The sequence below is a fragment of the Belonocnema kinseyi genome, chromosome 9 (genome assembly GCF_010883055.1).
Source record: "Belonocnema kinseyi isolate 2016_QV_RU_SX_M_011 chromosome 9, B_treatae_v1, whole genome shotgun sequence".
NCBI lineage: Eukaryota > Metazoa > Arthropoda > Insecta > Hymenoptera > Cynipidae > Belonocnema > Belonocnema kinseyi.
Window position 1 is genome coordinate 103,462,710 of NC_046665.1, and position 13,176 is coordinate 103,475,885.

The following is a 13,176-nucleotide window of genomic DNA, read 5'->3' on the forward strand; positions in this document are numbered from 1 at the left end:
ATATATATATATATATATATTTTTTTTTTTCAATCTATAGAATTTCTGAAAATAAAATCAAAATTTTGCTATTGTAACTAAAAAAAAAGATCTTGTTAAAAAAAATAATGGAATAAAAAAAATTTCGTAAAGGTATCAAAGAGACAGGGCATCGTTCTTTCGTTGCTGTTTCTACCTGCTCATGTTTTTCTTACCTTGAGAATAGTGCTTTGTGACAACCGAAACATTGGTGAATAATATTTTTAAATGTTTTCTTTATTGGGATTTGATGATAATAATAATAAAAAATACGATTATTTTTGTCCATTTTTTTTAGGATATTTTATTTTTTTTAAGATCTTTTTTTTTCAAATTACAATAGGAACGTTTGATGGTGGTTGTCCAAATTGGTCGCTGGATTATTGGTTTTATTTTCAGGAATTCTATAGTTTAATTTTTGGATTTTAAATTTGATTTTAATCTCATTTAAATTTTAAATATTTTCCTTTTTTTAATCTCCACTGAGAAAAAGATTCGGTTCGTAAATCGTTTTTTAAATTTTGTGCCTATGATTGATGCAAATTTTATAAATTATAAAATTTTATCATAAAATTCGCGAAATTTTTATTGGATTTTTTTGTTATACTAGAAATATTGTTCTGCACAAAGGAAGATTTCAAACGGTTATTTTTATCTTTTTAAATCGGAATTGGTTAAAAATTAATGATGACTACTACAATTAGTTAAATGAAAACATAGTGAAATTGAGTAAAACTAACCTAAGCCTAGACATCAAAACTTAAACTTTTAAATATTTGAAAAATTCCAAAGGTTTCCAAATTAAAATGGGTTGAATTTAAATTTTTTCCCAAACTGAAACCCTTCAATTTTTAATAGTGAGTTTCCAAATTCAATCCGTTCAAAATATTGAAGTTTTTAATGTAAAAGTTTCAAACCTTTTTTAAAAATAATTTAAAAATCTGGATTTTGCAGTGGTTTCCTTTTATTCTATAAAATAAATATTTGCAAGGATGTCACGGCAGAACCATGTTACAAGAAATGTGGATTAAAAGTGAAAATTTTTCAATTTTTCGAAACCTTCCCAACAATCTATTTCGTCATATAATATTTGGAAAAGTATATAGATCATTTTTCGAGACATTCTTTTAAATTATTTAATTAATTTTTTTAAAAATGCAAGATACGGAAAAAGAAAATTCAATGTTTTTTACCATTTTTTTATGAACCTATATAAAAAATTACATGGTAGAGAATTTATATTTATACTGTTTATGTAAAAAATTGGGTTGATCAAAAAATGGTCCAATACCAGTATTTTATGTCATTTTTTCTGCAGAATCGAATGGTGCCATTGGCTTTTTAGACAAAGCTTTTAAACAGTTATTAAACTCAGTTTTGTGGCGTAACACCCTTCATTTAAAGGCGATTTTTCTTTTCTATTTGAAAGCTTTCGATTACATTTGAAATTCTCTAAATTTGAACAATTTAAATTTGGTTGTTTTTAAAAGCAAATATAATTTTAAAATTTTCCTCATTTTGACTGAAAAACTTCGAAATTTGGATACTGGTATCTAAACTTTAAAATTGTTAATCTTTCTCATTTAAAAGTTTTCAAATTTCGTATGTTTATTATTTCCTTTTTAAAAACTTGAAGATTTTATACTTTTAAATTAAAATACGAGAATTTATCAAATAATTATTAGATATTTTAAAGTTCATTTACTTTGAAATTTTAAACCGTGTTAAAAAATGTTGTATTTTTTTTAAATTCTAAAGCTTTCGAACTTTGATATTTCTCAGCTTCAAAGCTTTCAGTTTAAAATGCTTTCAAAAGACTGCTTTTTACCATTTTTCTTTCAATTGTATTTTATAGTTTTCTAGGAAATTTTCAAATTTTCAGGAATTGTTTATAATTAGAAAATTTAAAAATCGAAGGCCTTTAAGAGTTTTAATTTGGAATTATTTCCAGCTTCATATCTTTCGGTTCTTTTTTACCTATTTTGAAAAATTGTTGCCTTATATTTTGTTGGAAATTCATTTTTTCAATTGAAAATTCAAGTAAACTGTTTTTGGTTGAAGGTGATAATTTTTAGTTCAAAATTCCTACTTTTTAGTTCAAAATGCAACTCCTTTGTTGTAAATTATTCTGATTTGGTTGAGGATTCAACTGTTTTATAAAAATTAGTTGTTTTTTTTGTTGTTTTCAAGTATTTTTGATTAAAAATGAATATATTTTTTGATGATATATTAAATATTTCGTTAAGAATAAATTTTTTAATGGAAAATCAATTACTTGGTTCTAAACTGAAATAAAAAAAAAATCTTTGTAGATTGAAGATTCATCATTTTAGTTCGAAATTTGTAAACTTTACCTGCTTGGTAGAAAGTTCGTCTTTTTGGCTTGGAAATTCAACAGTTTGGTCAAAAATGTAAATATTTGGTCAAAAATGTACCCTTTTTTGAAAATTCTAATTTTTGGCTGTGGAAAATTCAACTGTTTTGTAGAAAATTGGTCTTTTTGGTCAAGGATAAGGCATGAAAATTCAACAATTTGGTAAAAAATTAAAGTATTTGGTTGAAAATTAACTGTTTTTACTTTAAAAGTAGAACCCTTTAAGAGTTTTAATTTCGAATAGTCTTCAAGGAGAGTATTAAAAAAATATTGTGTTTTTTAAAATTGTAAAGCTTTCGAACTTCGATGTTTTTCAACTTGAAAGCTTTTAATTTAAAATGCTTCCAAAAGTCTGCCTTTTACAAATTTTTATCTTCAATTATATTTTATAGTTTTCTAGGAAATTAAAAAAATTTTAAAGAACTTTTTATGCTTAAAAATATTCAAAATCGAAGGCCTTCAAGATTTTTAATTTGGAATTCTTTCCAATTACATATCTTTTTTTCTGTTTTACTTATTTTGGAAAATTGTTACCTTTTTCACCTGTTTTGGAAATTTATTACTTTTTTCAATTGCAAAGTAACATTTTATTTGCAATTTTAATATATATATATTTATTTTTTTTTTAAAATTCGACTTGTATTTTATAGAACTTTTCTTTTTAAATGGGGCGGAAAATTCTAGAAAAAAAAAACAATTTCAAAATTAACTTTCACTAAAATGTAAAGAATCCAGGTTAAAATAGTATTTTTTCAAAATAATAATTTCCATGCTATAGTAAACAAAATATTTTGTCAGTCATATGATGAGATCATAAGATTGTATCATTTTAAGAGAAAAAAATACAATTCTATCCTGTATTATTCACATTTCATTACAAAATTGGTTAAATAAGTGAGCTAAAGAAAATCGTCAAAAAACTATTTTTTTAGGTATTTCTAAGGTTAATAATTTTGTTCTTTATCTTTTGTATCTTATGTCGGTTTAGTTAAAAGCATGGATTTTCATTCGAAAAATTTAAATACCTAAATTCCTTAAAAAAATGAACAGTAAATAAAAAAAAATTTTACACCTTAATTTACCCAAATTTAATAAGGAATCGAAAGTTTAGAATTTAATCATAATCTAAGTTCATCTCAGAATTTAAGTACGTTTTTGAATTTAAGTTGCAACATTTTCAAGTACTTTTTTAAAACTATTTTTTACTTCCATTTGATTTCGGAAAAGAATAAAAGCTAAAATTTTTGTATTAATCCGATAAAATACATTTTGTTTCATTTCCCCTTTTTTTTAAGGAGAATACGTGCTGAGATAACTCGGAAATTTCTTATTAAAAATCTTCCATATTTAAAATAAAGTTAAAATTTGCAATTGATGAAATTTCAGCAAGAACGGAAAGGAAATCTTTCTCGATTCTTTTTCTCAGTGACGACTAGAAATGGTAGGAAGCGATCGGAGATGCGTTATGGGGAAATTTAGTAATCGAGAGCTAGTCGAGGCAGTTTCTTGAAATCTTGGACGAAGGACTGAACTTATTTACCCAGCAGAAGGTGACTTTTCGTCCTCCTGCACTCTCTCGTCGTTAGTATTTCTGGGCAATTAAGGGGAGTCCGATGATCAGCCTTAATTGGCTCTCCGCCTTTCGTACCGCTTTGACAAACTCGCAAGAGTCGATATATACCCGGTTTACTCCTCGGTGTGTTCGGGCTAATTATTTATTTAACCAATAAGAACGTCACGTGGTACGTTTTATAGTCGAGGAAGGCGCGCAGGATCTTGAGAGCTAAGTGGATCGCGCCAAGATTCGACTTTTATTTTAGTAGAGAAAGGAAAGAAGAAAGCAGTTTGCAAGCTTTCCTCTTTTAAATCTTATCTTGTTCCCCTTCAAAAATTGCATTCACCTCATTCAGGATCATATTTATTTTTAGCGAACAGGGTGTTTACTCATTTGGAAAATCTGCAAATGCCAGGGCATTTTTTCAAGAGCGTGCTTAACTTTTTTTTTGTTAAATTGTTACACAAAATTAAATTATAATGGTTTTTTCTTTTGTAAAAGTAGCTTTCTGCGACTTGATTGAGATATTTTGTTGCAAATTCTTTTTTGTTTATGTTCAACTAATCTGTTTTTGGCTGAAGTTGATGATTTTTTAGTTAAAAATTTGTAATTTTTATTAGAAATTTAATCGTTTTGGTTGAAAATATAGCCTTTTTGGTTCAAAATGCAACTGTTTGGTTGAAAATTAATCTGATTTGGTTGAGGATTCAATTATTTTCTAAAAATTAGTTCTTTTTTTTGTTGTTTTCAAGTGTTTTTGATTGAAAATGAACAATTTTTTGGATGAAATATTAAATGTTTTGTTGAGAATTAATTTTCTTTGAAACTTCAACTATTTTATGAAAAATTTCACTTTTTTGTAGAAAATTCATATTTTTGCATGTGGAAAATTCAATTGTTTTTTTGAAAATTCCTCTTTTTGGTTTTAAAATTGATGTATTTGGCAACCAATTTAAGCATTTGGTCGAAAATAGAGTTTTTTTTAAATTCATATTCTTGGGCGTGAAAAATTGAACTGTATTGTAGAAAATTCGTCTTCTTGGCTTGCAGATTTCACAATTTGGTAAAAGAATAAAGTGTTTGGTAAAAAAAAAAAATTTTTATTGAAGATTATTATTTTTGGATGTGAAAAATTCGACTATATTGTAGAAAATTCGTCTTTTTGGCTTACAAATTTAACAATCTCTTTAAAAAAAATTTTAAAATCGGCCAAAAATGTACTTTTTTTGTTGAAAATTCATGTTTTTGGGTTTGGAAAATTCAACTATTATGTGGGAAATTCGTCTTTTTCTTAAAGGATAAGGCATCAAAATCCAACAATTTGGTAAAAAATTTAAGTGTTTGGTTTAAAATTAAAGTTTTTCTTGAAATTTAATATTTTTGGTTTGAAAATTCAACAATTTGGTAAAAAATTAAAGTATTTGGTTGAAAATTAACTTTCTTCTTGAAATTTCATATTTTTGACTTGAAAATTCAACAATTTGGTAAAAAATTAAAGTATTTGGCCGAAAATGAAGTTTTTTGTTGAAAATTCATATCTTTGGGTGTGAAAAATTCAACTATATTGTAGAAAATTCGTCTTTTTAGCTTGCAAATATAACAATTTTTATAAAAAAAATGAAAAATTCAGCCAAAAATTTACTTTCTTTTGTTCAAAATTCATGTTTTTGGTCTTAACAATTCAACTATATTGTAGAAAATTCGTCTTTTTGGCTTGCAAATTGAACAATTTTGTAAAAAAAAAATGAAAAATTCAGCCAAAAATGTACTTTTTTTGTTGTTGAAAATTCATGTTTTTTGGTATGAAAAATTCAACTATGTTGTAGAAAATTCGTCTTTTTGGCTTGCAAATTTAACAATTTGGTAAAAAAATAAAGTATTTGGCCGAAAATGAAGTTTTTTGTTGAAAATTCATATTTTTGGGTGTGAAAAATTCAACTATATTGTAGAAAATTCGTCTTTTTGGCTTGCAAATTTAACAATTTGGTAAAAAAATGAAAAATTCGGCCAAAAATTTACTTTCTTTTGTTGAAAATTCATGTTTTTGGTCTTAAAAATTCAACTATATTGTAGAAAATTCGTCTTTTTGGCTTGCAAGTTTAAAAATTTTGCACAAAAAAAATGAAAAATTCGGCCAAAAATGTACATTTTTTTTGTTGAAAATTAATGTTTTTTTGGTATGAAAAATTCAACTATATTGTAGAAAATTCTTCTTTTTGTCTTGCATTTTAACAATTTGGTAAAAAAATGTAAAATTCGTCCAAAAATGCACTTTTTGTTAAAAATTTATGTTTTTGGCGTGGAAAATTCGTCTTTTTCTTGAAGGATAAGACATGAAAATCCAACAATTTTGTAAAATTTTAAGTATTTGGTTAAAAATGAACTCTTTTCTTGAAATTTAATATGTTTGGCTTGAAAATTCAACAAGTTTGTAAAAAATTAAAGTATTTGGTCGAAAATTAAGTTTTTTTGTTGAAAATTCATATTTTTGGTGTGGAAAATTCAACTGTTTGGTTTAAAATTGTACTATATATTTGAAATTTTAACTATTTTGTTGGAATTTCGATGATTTTTTTTGTGTGTTGAATTTAACTGTCTTTAGTTTCAAATAAAAAATGTTTGGTGGAAATATGACCTATTTATATTTTTCAATGAGAATAAATTATTTTAGTTGAAAATGCATATATTTCATTAAAAATATATCTTTTTTTGGAGAAAAATAATTCTTTGGTTGAAAATTCAACTATTCCAGTTAAAGATTCATCATTTTATTTAAAATTCATATTTTTGGTATAAAATTTCACTATTTGAGTAGAAAATTCATAATTAAGGCGGACTGAAATAACTAAAATTAGTCTCGAATCATTTGAGCGGAAGGCACAAAATTTGTGGATTGACGTCAAAAAAAAAAAATCAAAATCGGATCATATCTTTTGTTTTCCTTTTTGATTGAAAAATATGAAATTTTGAAAATTGAAACAAATTTTCTATTTTCAAAGTGATGGCGAATTTTTCACGTGTGCCATTTTTACTGGTGAACAATGATATCAAAATTTTTAACTGAAAAAATGTTACCGTATTGAAAATTTGTTGAAAATATGCATACAAAAAACATGTATTTTAAATTCAGGTGAATGTGCACTTTTTTGGAAAAAGTAAAATATGTTGAACCTGAAACTTCTTTAGCTTGAATCGTCAATAATCAATATTATTATTTTTTTATCATGGAAAATAAATTTTTCGTGATGTTTAAAACGTTCCAAAATCGAAAAAATAAGGACCAAACACAAAATTGACATTTTCAAAAAATCTAAATGGAACAGAACCTTTTTTTAAATTTGTATTGTTTATTATTTTTCAGTATTTAAAAAATTATATTCATCTCGTTTTCCGATGTCAACACGCACATTTTTTTCTCGATTAATTTGGGCATTTTCACTACTATTTTGTTGAAAATTCGTTTTTGTTTTTGGTTGAAAATTAATATTTTTAACTGGAAACCACTATTATATTCTTGGTTGAAAATTCATATTTTTTAATTGACGATGAGTTGGTAATGAGATCTTCAAAAAAATCTTGTTATACAATTTTTCCAGTTTTCCAAATTAAAAATCTTAATTAAATCCCTAAAAATTTCTACCATTAAAAAATTCTTTATCCTTTAATAAAGTTACTTTCACAAATGATATTTACAGAGAATAAAAAAAATTATAATAAATTCGCGAAATTTTATACATATCCCGAGTCGATTGTTAAAAAAAAATTTTTTTTAACGCGAATGGCTCCCTACCATGAATAATATCTGGAAAAATATTGAAGTGCCTCGTAAAAACCTGCAATTTTTAGGGATTTTTCCCACAATATTTGAGAAACCACCCTGGCAAATATTCTTGAAAATGATTAGCAAATATTTCCTCAGAATTGATTAGCAGATCAAACTGTTTTCTTGAAGCTCGTCAGACTCAGATGTCAGTTAGTCCAAAGAGCTCTTATCCACAAACGGTGTCTCCGTACTGAATACGATTTTGTCCCAGTTTTTCTATTTGCTCTTGTGTAATGAAAAACGAAAGAAAAAAAAATAACGCGAATGAATGTGTATTAAAAATTGTACGAGAGTTTATAGGTTTAGTGACTCATGTGATGACTTACTTGTACAGTTGAGTAATTTGTTTATTATTATTTTTTTTTTATTACTTAATTTAAATCGTATTTATTAAATCGTTATCTTTCGTGCGTACTGTCATGACACGACCAGTCCACATGTCAAAATATAATTATCGACAGAGTAGATATTTGAATATCATTTGTCGTCGTACGGAAAGCCGAATACGAGGCATAGCAATCAAAAGATTATTGTACAAAGTGGCGCGTGTAGAGTTAGATGTTTTTGTCGTTCCGTTTCCGACATCGAGAACGCTCTCTTTCTTAGATTCGAGAATAGAATCCCGTCCCAAATTTATTCCGGGACTGTGATTTTTGTCCTGACTGTAGAAAAGTTGTTCGAAAAAAGGCAATTTATTTACTTCGAGTAAGTTTGCACTTAATCAAACGAATCAGAATCAAATAATCAACTAGTTTTAATCAATCAGAGAGACTTTATTTGAAGTAAATAAGTTTCCGGCCATAATCAAATTATATATAATCCGACTTTTTCCAGTTTTTAAACAACTTTTTTTCTGGATGGATCAATGAGTGGCGAGGAGGGGCAGGATAATTGAGTTCCCCAAAAAAAATATGGTGCGAGTTTAGGCCCGGTGGTGCACGCTTTCATTGTCACACGTAGAGTTGTAAAATTTCCGATTTTCCTGGCTTTTCAGTGTATCTGGCTGTTTTTTCAATATCAAAAATCGCTTAAACCTTTTTTTCCCTCGCTTACTCTTAAACTTGTTAAAAAAATAATTTTTTTGTTTTGTTATTTTTTGAAGATTTTATTGTGATACACCCCTTGTGATTTTGAAAAAAAATCAAGGGGATTTTTAAAAAGGGAAAAAGAATTGCGAAATTTTGCAACGCTAGTCATGCAGTATTTTGTTGTGCATCGTTTTGTCATACTTTTGCATTGTACCGTGTCGTGCTGACGTGGCATGTGTAGTGTTTTTAGGACAGATCGAGCCTCTATTAAAAAAATTAACTGTTTAAAAAAAAGTCTAAAGCATGGAATTTTCTATTAAAAAAAAATTAAATCGCCTATTTAAGAAATTAAAATTTCGAGTTTAATTTGTAAAAAAGAGGTTCGAGCAGTCCTTAGCTTAAGTAGCTAGTACTTAAAACTCCCTTAATTTAATTCCCGACCCTCCACATAACAAACGATTTATTTTGTTGTCGTGTGATACGTGCAATTTTTCATAAACATTGTGCATGTAGTGTGTTTGTCTTTTATTTTTGAATTTGTACGATTTTGTAGAGTGGATTATTATTATTATGAAATGCTTTATAATACTCGACGAAGAAGGTGTGAGAAGTATTGGTGTGCATTTGTTGAGAGGTTGAATTTGAAGAAGATAAAAAGGAAACAGAAGAAAAAAAATACAAAAATTATGAAAGAAACACTGACACGTTACATTTACACAGAGGCGATACACAGAGACACTCGTTTCCCTGTCAACATGCAGAGTACAAATGATATAACGATAGTAATCGTAATGATAATTATACGATCCACGCCCAGTATGTATCACAAGTGTACATATGTACTGTAAAATACTGTGATAATATTTATATTACTTTTATATACCTTCTTTAACAATAATACAATCGTACGATCGTTAATTTTCTGAGGTTTCATTTAATTTTTTTCTCTCAATCTCCATCTGCGAGACAGTAATTTTAATTTTTAATTTTTAAGTATCAATAGGGAAGAGTTTTTTTTTAAGTGTCAGTGTATCTGGATTTTTAGCTCTTTTTTAGAGAGGAGTGTATAATTTTTACATTTGGTGTACATAAGCTTTCGCAATCAGTGATTTTTTTAATGCTTCCGGTCTCGAGTCCTGTCTTTATTTAAAATATTGGAAGTTTTTTTTTTGGAAATAGTTGGTTTTTCATTAGTTATTTGGGGTAATTGTTTTAATCTAGGAAAAAATTTCCCGGGTTTTTAAAGGTTCACAAAAATGTTCACTATCATCGAAATTTAAAAATTCGAACTCTTGAACATTCAAAGCGTAACACTTTTTAATTTAAAAATTTAGAATTAATACTTAAGGAATTTTTAATTCAGATATTTTGTATTCAAATACTCAATAATGTATAAAACGAAATCATTAACACTTTATAATACAAAATTTTTAAGTAAAATTTCGTTTAACTTCAAAATTTTAATTTTCAAACTTTTTTAAATTAAAAAGTTCAGAGATTAGTGGTTGAGGAATGTAAATTTTTGCTATCATTTGCAATGCTCTAAATATTGAAGAATGATTTACATTTAGATTTACATTTAAGAATGTTCAAAATGAAATAATTTTAGGCAATTTTAAGTTAGAAACATTAAAACTGGAAGATTTTCAATTTTGTTTGAAACTGAACAGTTTTAAATCATAAGTAAAATTATTTTGATTTCAAGTTGTTTCAAATTAATTATTGTTCATTTGTTATTAATACATAAAAATTAAATACTTTCACATACAAATAAAAAATTTGGTAGATGGATTTTTAAATATTTGATTTATAATTGCTCATTTTAAAAGAACAGCTAAATATTGCTAAACATGAAAAAAATTTCTTTCGGTTATAAAATAATTTCAAATTAAATGAGTTAAAAATAAAGTATTTTAAATTGAAAAAATATTTGAATAGATTCATCAATAAAGTAAAAGCGCCTAATTATGAATATATTAATCTGAAATTATTTAAAAATTGAAAATATTTTATAAAGTTTCAATTGAACAGACTCAGAATCTGATTGTAAAATGAGTTATTGTTCAATTTTTAATAATACAACTACAATTCAATTTTAAAAATCAGTAACTAATTTATGTTTAAATTTCATGAACTTGAAAGATTTTTTAGGGACGAGTAAAAAATACCAAAAAATAAAATTCGCGACACTGGAAAAATTTTTAATTGGGAAATGCTCGATTAATAAAATTCCGAAAAGTAAAATTTCCGAATAATTAAATTCCGGAATTGGAATATTTCCAACTGTTTATAATATTACCGAATTTTCAAATACCTGACAGAAAAATGCCGAATTATTATAAAATATCAGTAATAGAAAATTTCCATATTTAAGCAATAAATTTGTTATAAATATTATTTATTGATCAAAAATGCAATAGTCAATTAATTTTATTTAAAAAATGATTTCTAATGTTTGAAGTTTCTAAAATTATTCTTTGAATTTAAAATAATAATAATTGAAAAAAAAATCTAGATCAATTTTTTTCAATTATTTTTATTTTAAATTCAAGCAATAATCTTATAAACTTTAAAAAATAAAAATAATTTACCAACTACAAATATTTGATTATATTATTTTTAAAGCATAACTAATATTTAGAACAAAAATTTAATGCTTAAATTCGGACATTTTTTAGTTATTATATTTTATCATTCGGATATTTTCTGGCGGAAAATTGCCAAATTATTATAAAATAGCAGTACTAGAAAATTTCCGAATCATTAAATTTCCAAATTTAAGCAATAAATTTGTTATAAATATTATTTATGAAAAATTCAATAGTCAATTTTTGTATTTAAAAAATTATTTCTAATGTTTAAAGTTTCTTAAATTATTTTTTCAAATTAAAATAATAATTGAAAAGAAAAATATTTCTGAATCAATTCTTTCAATTGTTTTCATTTTAAATTCAAGCAATAATCTTGGAAACTTCAAACATGAAACATAATTTTCCTACTGCAAATATTTGGTTATTGTATTTTGAGTGCATAAATAATATTTATAAAAAAAATGTAATGCCTAAGTTCGGAAATTTTATAATTCGGGAATTTTTTTGTTCAGATTTTTTATAATTAGGCAATTTTTCTGTCGGAAAATTGCCGAATTATTATAAAATAGCAGTACTCGAAAATTTCTAAATCTCCAAATTCAAGCAATAAATTTGTTATAAATATTATTTATTGATTAAAAATGCAATAATCAATTATTTTTATTAAAAAATTATTTCTAATTTTTAAAGTTTCTAAAATTATTGTTTGAATTTAAAATAAGAATAATTGAATTAAAAATATTTCTGGATTAATTTTTTTCAATTATTGTTATTTTTAATTCAAGCAATAATCTTTGGAACTTTAAACATTAAAAATAATTTGCTTGCTAAAAATATTTAAATATTGTATTTTTAATGCATAAATAGTTTTTTTTTTAAATCCATTGCTTAAATCCGGAAATTTTATAATTCGGGAATTTTTCTGTCGGAAAATTGCCGAATTATTATAAAATAGCAGTATTAGAAAATTTTCGAATCATAAAATTTCAAAATTTAAGCAATATATTTGTTTTAAATATTATTTATTTATCAAAAATGCAATAGTCAATTTTTTATATTTAAAAAATTATTTCTGATGTTTAAAGTTTCTAAAATTACTGTTTGGGTTTAAAATACCAATAATTGAAAAAAAAATTCTGGATACAGTTTTTGCAATTATTTTAATTTTAAATTCAAGCAAAAATCTTAGAAACTTTAAACAATAAAAATAATTTTCTCAGAACAAATATTTGCTTATTGTATTTTTAATACATAAATTATTCATAAATGTTAAAATCAAACATTTTTAATTGTTTAAATCTTACAACTTTAATTTTAAAGTACTTTAAAATGAAAATTTACGCCTAAAATGATGACCTGTAATGGAGAATTTTTAAGTAATAGGTTTTAGAATTAGGCATTGTAAATTAAATGATTTCATAATTGAAAAAGTTAAAAATTGAACTTCAAAAAATTCAAGTCGAACTTATTTTAAAATGCATTATATCATGTGATACGAAATTTACTATGTAGCATATCTTGTTGTGCGCTTAAAAAAATCGTTTTAATTTTAAATTGCTTATTTTTGAACAATAGACTTTGAAATTGTCGAATTTCGAATCCTTCAATATTGAATTCTTAAATTGTTTAAAATCTTGTTATATAAAAATTAGTTATTTTCATAAAATGCCTCCAGTTTGAAATTGTTTTGTTTTCGAGTGCTCGATTTAAATATTTGTTTTTTATTTAAAGCACAGCAAATTTTAACTTCAAATTTATAATTTTTGATCATTTTTATTGTTTAAAAA

At 24.9% G+C, this 13,176-nt stretch overlaps 1 protein-coding gene across 3 annotated transcripts in view; it reads left to right on the top strand.

Annotated features, from left to right (window-relative positions):
* Positions 1-13,176, top strand: part of LOC117179732 (serum response factor homolog) — a 127,346-nt gene that overhangs the window by 17,183 nt on the left and 96,987 nt on the right. The window lies entirely within an intron of this gene.